Source organism: Pteropus alecto, unplaced genomic scaffold (genome assembly GCF_000325575.1).
Source record: "Pteropus alecto unplaced genomic scaffold, ASM32557v1 scaffold185, whole genome shotgun sequence".
In the NCBI taxonomy this organism is placed as follows: Eukaryota; Metazoa; Chordata; class Mammalia; order Chiroptera; family Pteropodidae; genus Pteropus; species Pteropus alecto.
The window spans coordinates 3,835,715-3,849,758 of NW_006438088.1; the positions used below are offsets into that span (position 1 = coordinate 3,835,715).

At 36.6% G+C, this 14,044-nt stretch overlaps 1 protein-coding gene across 10 annotated transcripts in view; it reads right to left on the reverse strand.

Annotated features, from left to right (window-relative positions):
* UTRN (utrophin) overlaps nt 1-14,044 on the reverse strand; it is a 446,938-nt gene that overhangs the window by 139,819 nt on the left and 293,075 nt on the right. The gene's annotated exons all lie outside the window — the stretch shown is intronic.

Sequence of the window (14,044 nt, forward strand, 5' to 3'; positions counted from 1 at the left end):
ATAAGAAATTTTTGAAATGTTATACAATTGTTATTGTCAAATCATTGAGCTTTGCTCAATATCCAGGTTCTTTCTTCCCTTTACACATGAGCAAAATTCCCCTTAAAATATGAAATTTTACAGAAGTAGCTAAACTATTACATATTTTAATTTTTTTACATTTACATAAACTAATAGTTCAATCTTTCAATCTAATAAAGTTGATTTCTAAAATTTTAAAACACTTATAAAAATGCTTATTCGCATTAAGAAATAAAAACTAATGACAAAATAATATTTGTCCTATTACATAGGAAAATATTTTGTTTATTTTTATAAATTTTAGTGCAGTTTAAGTAAAATGAGATGATTATTAATAATAAAAATTGATTTAGACTTTGAGGAAGCAAAGGCAACCTATATCAAAAGCCTTAAGATTGTTAACATTACCTATCCCAGGAAGATTTATGTATAAATAGTTTTATCACATTGATTATTTTTAAAGTAAAAAAGTGGGAACTATCAAACAATTCCAGTTCTGGGAATACATCCAAAGGAAACTAAAACACTAACCTGAAAAGATATTTCTACTCCCAACTTCATAGCAGCATTAGTTATAAAAGCCAAGACATTGAAAAAAATCTATGTGTCCATTGGTGGATGAATGGATAAAGAAGTTGTGGGATATATATACAATAGAATATTATTCAGCCATAAAAAATGAAAAAAATCCTACCACTTGTGACAACATGGATGAACCTTGAAGGCATTATGCTAAGTGAAAGAAGCCAGAAAAAGACACACATCGTAGTATGATCTCATGAAAAAAGAGATCAGACTTATGGTTACCAGGGGTGAAGGGGGTGTGGAGGAGAACTGGAGAAGGTGGTCAAACTTCCAGTTAGAAGATAAATGAATACCAGGGATGTAACGTACGATGTGATGACAATAGCTAACGCTGCCATCCGACATACAGGAAAGTTAGAGTAAATCCTGAGTCCCATCACGAGGAGGAAATTTTTCCCTTTTTTTCTTCTCTTTGTACTGTATCTATATAAGAAGATAGATGTTTGCTGAACCTACTGTGGTAACCATTTCACAATATCTGTAAATCAAACTATCATGCTGTGCACCGTAAACTTAAGACAGTGAGTGACGGATGCCAATTATTTCTCAATAAAACTGGGAGAAAAAGTGAAAATTAGTACAATGCATTAATGGTAACATAATATTAAGTTTAAAAATGAAAAATACAAAACTATGTATTATATCAATTTAATTTTAAAGTGAGATTTTTAATTAGTATGTATTTATAGAACACTGCACATACATACATTAAAAACTAAGAAATAAATCTAAACAGCGTAATCTCCATATGAGAGGATCAAAGGTGATTTTACTTTTCTTCTTTATACTTTTCTGAGTTTCCAAGTTCCTATAAAAAAACAAGGTTTCCTTTTGTAATTAGATAAATGTAAGAAATTTAAAATTTAAAATACAGAGGGTCTTGTCAATTTTTAATACTCTCCCATTATACGGTCATCAACACAATTACCTATATTAATTTGGCAATTATCTTTTCTTCCTGAATAAATTAGAAGCAATCTAGTTGTAGCTAACTCTAATGTAATAGCTGCCATCATTCAGCAAGTGAGCCTGAACTTACAAAGAAAACAGACACCAGAGAGAATCATGAAGGTGTGGGGTGAGTCTCTATGGCATTAATTTGTAATAAATATTAAGGCTATGTACTGCATACATAAAAAATGCATTTTTCAGGTAATGAATCTGAATTACTAAAGGGAGAACAAGCTCTTAAACGCTATAATTTTATAACCCTTCTCATATTTGGTTTTCTTTTATAAACCTCACTCTTCCTAAGTTTCTCTAATTCTAAATGAACGCAATAAAAATTTTAATAGAAATTGTTTAAACACCCTGAATGTTGTTATTAATTTGGAACTCATTCCTGATAAGCAACCCACGTATTCCAACAAGAACCAAGGCTTAGGGGCCAGCACCTACGTGATTGTTCTTCAAGCACCTACAGACCTGCACTAACCAGAAGGATGCATGGAAAGGTCTCTGCACCTCACTCATCCAATCAGCATGGTAAGAAGGTGTCGCTTACATAAGGTTAAGGGGCAGAACTGCTGTATTATAATTTCTGAGAAAATATGTGATGTCTAATATGACATTATTTAAGAAGTAGGAGAGATGAACACAAAGTCCTATGGCCAGTTTCCATGAAATTGATGCTTCAAATTTGCAAGGCTATTAGACTCAGGTTATCTGACCCTAATGACACAGCCAAATCAGGTTCACCTGCAGAATGTGATCTGGGTACATCCAGAATAGAGTTAGCCACTGAACTCAAATTCTGAGATTGTTGACTCTTCCACATTTCACAAGCACCCCCAACCCAGAGAGAGCAAAGCAGACACTGACAGGGGAGCAGGAGAAGAGACAGATACCGATTCAAGGTTCTCAAGTTAGGCAACATTACACATGGAAAACGGCAATTTCGTTCTCTTAGTTTGGGATGCTTCTAATAGAAACTCTCAGTGGAAAAAAAAAAAGAAGTTCCACTGCAAGGTTCTCAGGCATCACCTCCTGAACAAGACTGTCCCATTCTTTAGGATGGAACTATTCTATTTTAGTGTCCTGAATGCATTTAAGACATCTAAAGAGATAGATTTAAAAACCACAGTTTTAAGCTTGTACAGTAAATGTGAATGACGGTCATCTTTCTCAGAAAGCTCAATGAAACAGTGAGCAAGGCAGGTCTTTGCTATGTATTGCCAAGGAGACTCTGGCCTTAAACTTCCTGTTTAAGTTTCTAAACATCATTATTAATGGACCACACCTAAAATCACAAGGCAACTTCAAGCCACACCCTTCTGAAGTAGCCAGACCTATTTGTTCCCTTCCCATTCAAGAGATACAGAAAGACAGAAATGTACTAAGATCCATAAGTAGTTTTCTAAGTTTCACAAGAGTATTTCACAACATCGGGAAATTTGGATAATAAAAGCATGAAGCAAATTTGGCTCCTCACATCAGATTAGGTGATGCCTTTTTCAACTTAGCCACAATGATGAATGTTGTAAAACAGAACTACATCACTGGCCCAGTCATCATTATTAGCATTTCCGTAAAGTTTGGGTTAAGAGCTCTACCAGTGATCATATGTTCATGCTGGAATATAACTTTCAGTATGTGGAAAATCCTTTCACACATGAGCCTCATCAAAAGTTAGGAAGAAAATCAACAACCAGAAAGTGATCAAAGAAAAAGAAATGTGCACACATTATTTTTTCATTGAACATTTAGTGGCATTTTTATTTGAACAAATATATCAAGAGCTCCTAAAGGCAAAAAATCATCTCAATATTTCTTTTGTATTTTTCACATTAGCCTCTGAGCCTAATATAAAATAGATACAGACAGATAGACAGATAGGCAGACAGACAGATGGACAGATGTATAAATGCATGAATAAATGTATGATTGACTGGTATATCAGCCAGTCAATCAGATCACTAAATAATTAGAAGGAATTGTAGTAATCATTTTGTTTAATCTCCTCATTTCAAAAATTTAACATGGGAAACCTAAAATTATTTAGAAGCCTCCACTGTGAAGTCTTACCTACGATTTGACCTGGAAATTTAGAATTACACGCATTTAATGAATCATGCCCCTTCATAGATCAATGTGCAATGATCCACTGGTTTTAAAATCAAGATGCCAGCAAGGGAGGCTGTCAGATCATAAACCTGTAGCATCAAATGCTAAAATAAAGTAAAGTTCCATGGAAGAGGGTTTATTCTCACTGTATAGCTGGGAGACTTGCCCTACTAATGCTTACCTCTGTCCCCTGAAAGCCTTTCTGAACATTAACCAGCACAAAATGGTTATTGATAATTCGTTATAGAAATGTAATCCACCTAGGAGCACAGAGTAATGCTCTTCCAAGCATTTAACACAAGTGAGTCATGTGCACAGAGGGGCCACAGCAAGGTATTCATGCAGTGAAACCAACATTTAATAACAGAACAGATGACATATTTTAAGGATTCACTTAACAGGCTTGAAATATACGTTCAAACAATGTAAGCACAATGTAGAAGGTTAAGAAAAGCCAGGGCTGAGAAGAAAAGGACTACATCTTTTTCCTCTTTTTCTCTAAGTAAAACACCACTTAAAAAGCCTAAGATTGCACACTTTCAGAAGACAGCTAAAAAAAACTCACAGAGGTTCACTAATCAACAGTTAGTCTTCCTGTATACAACACCTACTACCCAAGTCAAAATAAATTCACAAATAAAGGAACACATTTATTTCCTTAGTGGTTTAATAATTGATATTTTAATATCAACTTTGCCCTTAATATCAAATGCCCTGGACATTTCTTTAATGATGTAACCCACAGAGATATTATATGTAAACACTTTATAAGGAATATCACATACATTTTATTTCATTATAATATTTTATAATCAAGCAATGGCTATAATTATGTAAGCAAAAATATTTCTTTAGATTATGATAAACAGAACCATTTGAACCCTCTGAAGGAAACAGAGGTTCATTAAAGGGGCCACTAAAAAGTCTCCAACAACTAAACTGGTGCTAGAATAGATTCGTTGTCTTTGGGCCTTGTCGACATAAGTTTGGTTTATTTTTCCACGACATGTGTATCTAACCCTACATGGCCACAGCAATGTTTTCTCTGAAGTAGTCTTGACCCCTTTCCTGAAGGTGAAGAAGTGAGGTGAGCAACAACTTCCCTACTGCATCCCAAGGTGCAGGCTAAATCAACAAAGTCAACCGTTAGGGGAAAGGAAATCCACTGTTCCTGTCAAAAGTAAGACCGGAATTCAGAGATAGGTTAGGAGTGATTGCCAGGAGCCCAGTAGGATTATTGCCAGAGCTTTAGGTTTGAAAACAAGGAATTATAACTTTAAAAAAAAATTAGCTACTACCTAAAAAAATAAGACGACAACCAAATAACATCACCAAGGGTTGTTATGTGATATGTAAATATACTTTGAGACAGTTTGTGAGGCTTCTGGGGTAGTGATTGCAATTACTTAGTCAATTCTTAAAGCTAATGTATTGATATCAATTATTTATAAACTACATTTTCTTTCAACAACTAATCTCATAGATTTTAACCACTCTATTAATAATTACGGAATCATAGTCTGACAGACAAGAGGAAGTGTTATCACCTGGTCTGCAGCTGCATTTACGATGCTCTTTTCCCATTTTCTGTGATTATAAATACATGTTAGACAACAGAATTTTAAAAAGTAAAATTACTAAGTGGAACAAGTTTACAATTAACTGCACTTTCAAGATAATTTGAACAAGCCAACTTTGAATGACAATCAATAAACAAAGTGCATTTTATATTCCAACGCAGCAAACACTGCTATTAATAAAAATATTTTTCACAACCAAAAAAGTTCCAAATTCTTGACTCTATACCAGTTGTTACTAAAATACATTAAAATCCTAGTGAATTAAAATACAGTGACTTTCCTTCCAAAGTACACTTTACATAAACAGGTTTGATCTGCATGTGTGCACAAGTTAAGAGCAGTCACTAAATCTTTCATGTGGCCAAACTGCTGCCCCGCTTTAATTATCAAAATCAGATAATATAATCAAAATTGAGCATGTTTGAAACCCCAGTCAAGCATTATTGCACACTGAATGTTTAAAACCACTATCCTGAGGCACCCAATTCCTCAACTCCTCACCTGTGTAAAAGCACTTCCTATTACCCAGAAAGCTCTTAATTTCTTTCCCAAACACGCATCCACACACATCCACCCACACACCAGACACAATCTCAGTTCCTACCTTATTCTTAAAGCCATCTTTTAAGTCCCAGCTTCAACATAATTTCTTCAGAAAAGATTTCTGTGCACCCTGATTAGATTAGGGCTACCTGTTGTTGTTATAGCTCCCTCTACTTTTGCTAAATCACACACTTATAGTGGAAAACTTCCTCGTTTAATGTCTGTGTCCTCCCACCAGGCTGTAAGCTCAATGCGGGAAAGTCTTCACTGTTCTCCACTCTATCCCTAAACTCAGCCCGGTGCCTGATACAAGCACTTCACAAATATTTACTAAATAATGAACAAATGAATAGACCGTGGAACTAGAAGTTTACAATGTGTTCAAGGACACATTTGTTTTAAAATTAGATATTGCAAGTTGAGCAGTAAAATAACACCTTTGAACTATAATTTAAAAAATTAGTGATTGTAAAGGAGGTAACTGCCATAAAGGAAATTTAGCATTGAGTAGTTTTTCTCTGTGTCATCACAAAGAGAGTGGTACTACTCAGATACACACACACACACACACACGCACACACACGCACGGATTTTCTCTGTGTCATCACAAAGAGAGTGATACTACTCAGACACACACACGCACACACCCCACACACACGCACGCACGCACACACACACACGCACACACCCCACACACACGCACGCAGTCCTACACACACGCACACATCCCCACACACACGCCCTTGAAGAACTACCATTATCATTAATCATCTAGTAGAACGGCATAAATTAATAAAAGGTAACAGTCACTCAAAATGTCACTGAGCTAAAATTGTCCTTTACTCTACCCTCTTTGACTACTAAATAAATGGGACAGTACAAAATGCAAATGGCTTAAGTATGACAGTATATTAACAGCCACCGAAGCCATCACATGCTTCCTTTATGAGTACTTTCCAAGGAGAAAATTAATTCATTAAAGTCAGGTGGCAATAAAACCAACTCATAGGCTGGATTTCAGTGAGGTGCACTGATGGACCAGCTTTCTGTGTCAAGTCAACTTTGACACAAAGCTCCTCCCTCATCACCTGGTTAGATGATTAGGATCTGCTTGCTGGCAGCTACATCTTTGTTACAAGGTCGTCTTCTTCTTCTGGTGAGTTCATCTCAACCTCCTTTTTAGGACCACTCTGGGATACTCATGGTTCCTACCAATTGGGGTTTTCTGATCCTTAGTGAGCTGTCACCTGGGGGAAACCTATAGAGAACGCTTCCTGACTCCTGGATCCCAGGGACTTCCAGGATTGTCTTTTCTGGTTTTTGGAGATGAAGAATGAGCACCAAGTGCAACTTGCCCTTCCTGTCTATGCTGGCAAATCACAATCCATGCATCACAAGTTTTGGGGCTAGATAACCAAAACATAGATCTCAATCATGTGCTGAACATTCAAATATGAACAGATATCCAATATAAATCATAAAGCCTCTGAATTTCTCTAAAATTCTATAACAGCAACCAGAATTTACCTCCCAAACAAACTGCTGTCCTCAAGTTATGCTAAAGTTCTGGTGTCTTTGGGTAATTTCAATGATCTGATCAGTCTACAACTTTTCAGATTAACCCATCATTGGAAGACCCCACCACCAACCCGACCTTGGACCCTAGTTTTCTCAAAGCCTGAAATGGCTTCAAGGAATACAACAAAATTACCTTTTTGCTATGTCAACCTAAACATCAGACTGAACAATTACAACTACTGATATAAAGAGAAAAGTGTGAAATTACTAATGTTAGTATTCTCTCTAGAAGCAGTTCGCTAATACTGAGGAAAAGACAGGACTAAGGGACTTGAGAGTAAAGGTTCTAAGGAAAGACTGTTATTCAGCTTCTAAAGGTATCGTGTCGCTTTTACATTACAGCAGTAAGCCCTGGCCCTTCCCTAGAAATGGCATTATTGCTTTCAGAGTTGGGGGAAGGTAGGTAGTTGATTTTTAGTGGTGTGAGGCAGTGGTACCTTTCCATAATACCAGTTTTCCTGGCAATGAATCCATGTAGCATAGGCTAAATATATGAGACGGCTTTTATGAAAATACACAAAAGGTTTTTTTAAATACCTGAGTTAGAGAAAAATACATTCATGTATGACAACTTCCTACAAATGAAATATGGCAAAGAGATTCACTTTCACATAGATTTTTATAAAGGCGTTTCACACAAAAATAAACATGTAAGGAGAACTCAGGCTGTGAATTGCAGCAGGACTGTTTCTTTGAATTTACTCTTTGTCTCAAAAAAAAAAAAGTCCTAAATCAAGCCTTTGACAAGAATAAGCCAGTAGACTTCTTTTACTGTCAATTCAGCTACTAAAATAAGAATAAGAAATATGCAGATACTAAGGTTTGGAAGTTAAAAGAGGAAATGTACTCATAAGACCAGTACTAGAATGGCCAAAAGGCTGAAGGAGGTCCTTAAACTCTGGTATCTGACCTGGGCTTTTAAGACTAATAGCAGCAATTACAATACAAAAGTCCAGCTATTGCCCACCATTACTGCCTCTCTGGGGATCTAAGTAATGAATTATTCATGTAACTTATGCCCTATATCTTTTTAGGAAGAAACAGACAAATCTATACAAACCAAGCTAACAGACCTCTTTACGGTCATAAAGTTTGTCACCTGCTGTTACCAGCTGCCATAAAGAAGATATTCTCTCCCTCCTCCACCCCTTTTAAATGGTGAACTGAGTTGACTGGGAACCATCCTTTACTCTCAGGAATTTAGGTGCTTAACAACATATTAAAGTGAGAGGTCAAAGTGCACCCTGCATTATAATCCTTACTTCCAAAGTTGGGGTGTGGGGAGAGACGGGGGAGGAGAAAGCATAATTCTTCTTTCTCCATACTCTGCCCACTATACTGTTTCTATAATCAGTAATAACTGCAACGGTTTGGGGAAAAGCTTTCAAATTTTCAAATGACATGGTTTTACACCTTTCTTCCCTGGCAATTGTAGTTTTGTAAGAAAAAAGGCCATTATTCCTTTAATGACTCAATACAGTCTTGCTTATGTTTGTACTTGTAATGAACCATAGGATATTCATGGGGAAAGTCACTGAGCACATCTGTAACAACCGATAAGTAACTGATCATGATAAGGGTCTGCCCATGATAAGGGCCCTTGGCCTCCTTCTTTCTTTTCCTTTAAAGACTGGAAGTTGAAAGAAGATAGGCACTTGGCATCCAAAGTCTAAAGCAGGCAGGAGCCCATGAATGGCACGTTGAGGTTTTCTGTTTTGTTTAACTATAAATGTAAGGTAGCATTTGGCAGACTAGACTCAATCCTAGAGTGTGCCAAGAACTTTCCTATGGAAAAAAGAACTAAATGCAAAATTAATGATCCCAGCATTAAAGTTCCACAGTGCATGCAAGTACTCCACATTTAAAACAGACACACTCAGAAATAAAAAGTTTAAGATCAGATGTGTCATCGTCACTGTGAGGTGTCTTCTCCTGACTCTCAGAACTGAATCTTCAGTAAAAAGGTTAGAAAAGGCTGTGTTTGGCCACTGCAAGGAGATAAACCTGAGAGGTAACGAAAACAGAACCCACGCCTGATGAAGTCAGATTTTGGCATGAAAGCCTGGTGTTGTTGCTGCTTTTTTTTTTTTTCCTCCAAAATAACTTTCAGTTAAATTACCAGCCGACTTGAGTACAAAAGATCTCTTCTGATGTGGAATTCTAAAACCGACAGGCATCATGAGAAGCCCTCCTGACCAAGAGAAAGAATTGCTAATTTTCTCTTTAGTTGAAAAAAATTTTTAAGAGCAGATCAAATCAAATATGCTTTAGAAATTATAAATTAATCAGTCGATAGAATATCTGCCACCTAAATGCATAGTAAAAAAGACAAGAAAAAGAAGAAAAAAAGGACATTCATGAAGTCCGTTTTCTGCATACCTTTTCAAATTTTGTCAGCAATTCCCGTAAGCTGAAGTTCAGACCAATCATCGTCCAGTAGCCCTTGAAGTTTACATCTTTCCGGCAAACTTCCTTCAGACAACAGCCTTTAACTTCCAAAACCGGTATCTTTTCTGGCTATACTTTAAAATCCTTTGTAAAATCCTTTACAAGCCTTGGCCTTGAGCAATGGTCCATGAGCAGCAGCAGCAGCTTGTGCTGGGACATTTTAGCCACCCCACTGTGGGTCCGTTTTTTCATGGACTTCGGAGGTCGCAAGGAATAGACCTGCTTCTATAATTTCTGGGAGCTGCATTCCATGAGGCTAGCATGGTCTCCTTTTTCTCTGGGAAGCCCAGGATTCCCTTTTGCTCACCTCACTAATGACCTGCAGCCCACAACTGGTCTCTCCTGGGCCCCAAGCCTAGAGTTTGGTCTCAATTACCCACAGCAAAAAGAAGCTATATCCTGGAAACTTGCATGAGAGAAGGCAAAAGAAAAAAAAAAAAAAAAAAAGAGCCAAGTATTACCAACTTCCTCCATTCAGACTGGTTTCAGAAAGAAAAAAGAAAAAAAAAGAAAAAATCCTGGGTAAAGAGCCAGTTTTCAAAGAGCATGACTTATGTAAAGCTCGAACAGCAAGGAGTGTACTCTTCTCTGAAGAAACACCCAAACACGGGACAAGAGGCCACCGGTTTGCACTCTCCCAGACACCGGCAGCCTGCGTTGCTATGGTAACCACCAAGCCAGTTTCAGTCCGTCTCCCTAGGTCAGGCTATGCCTAAGGGATGCTGTCAATGCAACAGAACTAAGCTGTTTGAAAAGTTCTCCTATCTGTCAGGAGAAAAGTTCCAGCAGTAGGTCTCATGTCCCCCTTTGCAGAGTTTGTGGCAGGGGAGCGAGGGCGGCCTCAGCTCCGCCAGCACCCCTTGCTGATCTGACGGTGGTGTTGTAATCCACTTCTTTTTCCAACAGTTGTTTATTATTTTAATCGGCATCCTCCCTTCCACCACCCCTCACACAGTTTGAAGTGAAGCTCACTCCCACTTCCTGGAGGCCTCCCTGCCTCAAAATGCACTACATAGCTCTCAGATCGTCTTGATTCTGAATGGATCCCAGGATTCATATTCCAATTGAGAGCCCACCCATGAAAACAAAAGGTGGTAGGTAAACACCACAATACAAGTCACAAAACAAAATACGTGTGATCAATTGTATTATTTCTGAAAAGCTTTTAATAGTACAACGATGGGGAAAATAAAGGAAAGTTCTTTGATCTCATTGATACCTCTAAGAGTCATTCAGACTGTTTTTATGTGGGGAATTTACTGGTTTCTGAAATACAACTTAATAAGTGAAACTACTCAAAATGTGAGTAATATCCAGTTACTTTTAAATGTGTCATCGGTTTTGATGTTAAATTATTACTGGCCCTCAGAAAAACACTATCTCCTACAAAGTTTTAAGTATAATTGTTTTAAAGAAAAAAGTTCAATGCAAATGATATACCTTTTGTACTGTTATTGTGGACATCATGCCAAGGCAAAAATATGATTTTGCTTTTTGCATTACATAGCTATTTAGTATACCAATAAAAGTTAAGTGTGACAGATACGTCCACATAAAACATATTTTTCTAGCTGTGTGAAGAATTTCATCATAAATATGTAATGCTTTTAAAAGTGATACCAACACAAACGGAATGTTAATCTTAATATAACTAAGTTTACTCTGTATCAAGGCATAGAGAAAAAAAAAACAAACAAACACCTGAAATTAGAATATGTATCTCCTAAAAGGCTATTTGAATTACTTAAATATCAAAATTGCTGGCATTCATTTAATCATATGTAGAAAGAGAGTCCATTACCGACAGAAAAGAACAAAAATCTATCAGGGAACAGTATACAATATAGTTCTTATTTTTTGGATTTGTACACCATTTTTCTTCCAGTTTCACTCCCAACTTATTTTCATATCAGTATTTAAATAGCATGTGTTTTACATATGCGGATCTATACAAAATTTAACAAGCTTTTAAAATATTTTCATCATTTATTCATAAAACCCAACATGTCCCCAGGGGCAAAATGGCTTTATGAGATTTCTAGCAGAATGTGTTTCACCTCAAAGTGCCCAATTCAGATATACACAGACACTAATTAATTTCAGAAACAAATGCAGTAAACTAATGATTATCCAGAAATTGATAAGTAAAAATAATCTGTACAGTTTGGACCAAGAAAAGCATTGACATGGGCAGGAAGACCAATCATCAGAAATGGAGTGAAGAAACACACAGAAATTTGACCAGGCTGACCCTGATCTGTGAGGGCTCTGGGGCCACATGCTGAGATCTTTCAACAGCAACAAATAAACTTTTCACGTAAATACAAGACAAAAGGAACCACCAGCACCACCAGCACCACCAGCACCACCACCACCACCATCACAACAAATAAATAAATAAAGGAGAGAGGAGAAAGAACAATCTTTCTCAGCTGGGCAAACTTCCAACTACCACCCAGGGTGCTGGATGTCTGTGATCAGAGACATGTGCAAACACGCGACCCCTCAATGCACGTATCCGAAGACTAAATTAAAAAAAAGAAACAAAACTGTGGAACAACAGAGAACACCATAGTCTTTCTCTAAAGTAGACTGTTATGTTTAAAGAGTTCTTATATCAGGACAAAAACTATGTTATTATTAGAGTTCCAAATATCTTTTTATCCTTATATACAAGGCTGATCGTTATGAGGGAAAAGCAGCAGCATCCAAAAGATAAGAGGAAGGGAATTTTTTTCAAAATGCTAGTCACCTGTGTTCTAGAAGTGACAAAAACAGGATAAGGAAAGAGAGGAAGAATATGTCCCCACATGGAATTCTAGAGTGGAGTGTCCAGAAGTCAGTGCCTCTGTACCAACTATTAGCTTCCCTGACATTTCCCACAAATGCCCCAAACCCATTTCTCAGAACTGACATCTTTGGCTCAGGCAGGAAAGAAAACACTTAAATAAAGCTTCCTTAATTAATTTATAAAATATCAAGGACTAAGACAGTGATGATCCTAACTTCATGACACACTTTTTAGGAGAAAAAGGGCAGGGTGGGGGGGAAGAATATTCAGTGGGTCTATATAGAACCATTCAAAAGAAAAATTTTTTTTCAAAAAATTCCCACCTAATTTTAATAACAGGGTAAATATATTCTCACTAAAACACTGGAAAGCAACTAAAAATGTTATTTTTAAGGGTCAAAGACAGATTATTTATGTAAAAATCCAAAGATATTCTACAAAATTCAAATAGCTAAACAATAGATTATTCAAAAGTGCTGTGCTCTTTGATGACTGAGGGACACATTAGAAGTGAGACTTGCATCTCCACAGCCCTTTCCTTTTTTACCAAGCACCTCTTTGATAGACTATCTCTTAAAATCCCGTAATCATTAAAACAAAAAATAGAGGCCTCCAGTGAAAGCAGTATATCACCAGAGAGACATAATAAATTGAATGATGAAATTAGAAATAGTTGACATTTTGCCAGTCTACACTAGTGTGCAAAAATATTCTGTACTCGGCAGAGGGAATACAGTTAGCATTAATACGATGGCTAGGTGGAGAGCCAGGGGAGGGAAGGAGCAATTGCGGGGATTGTTTTATGAACTATATAGATGTCTAGCCAATGTAATATATACTTGAAACTAATTTAAATAAATAAATTTAAAAAAAATTGTGCACTAATTCTCAAGAGGTGGCATAAACATAATGCTACCCCAATCCCTGCAACAGATCAACACTGAATCCCCTAAGATACTTTGGAGAGATAATTCATGTCTCAAACATAGACACCTAGATCCATGAGAAAGTAAAGGTTACCGAACCACAGGAAAACTCAACAATGGCATCAATAAAATCTAAATCTAAATGACTTAATAAAAACCACATTCCACTGCCCAAATGACGAGAGCTAAATGTCTATATGGCTTTGGCAAAAACTTTCAAAGGCTAGACTAATTTAAAAACTTATTATACCGAAAAACTGTATATCTTTTCATTTGTTAAAAAATGACTTATTTAGCAATTTCATCAAGGCAATACGACATTCTTTAGGGTTCAGTCAAATAGAAGCAAAAAAAGCAGTCTAAATGCCCTGTTGAAAAACAGTCCATATGGTGGATCTTAAGATATCCTTCTTGCTACACACAAAGCTCGAGTTTTTAAAAACTATAAAGTATGTTTTCTATGCCAAACCTAACAGGTTTTTCTTTATATTGGTCAATAAAAAGAAAAG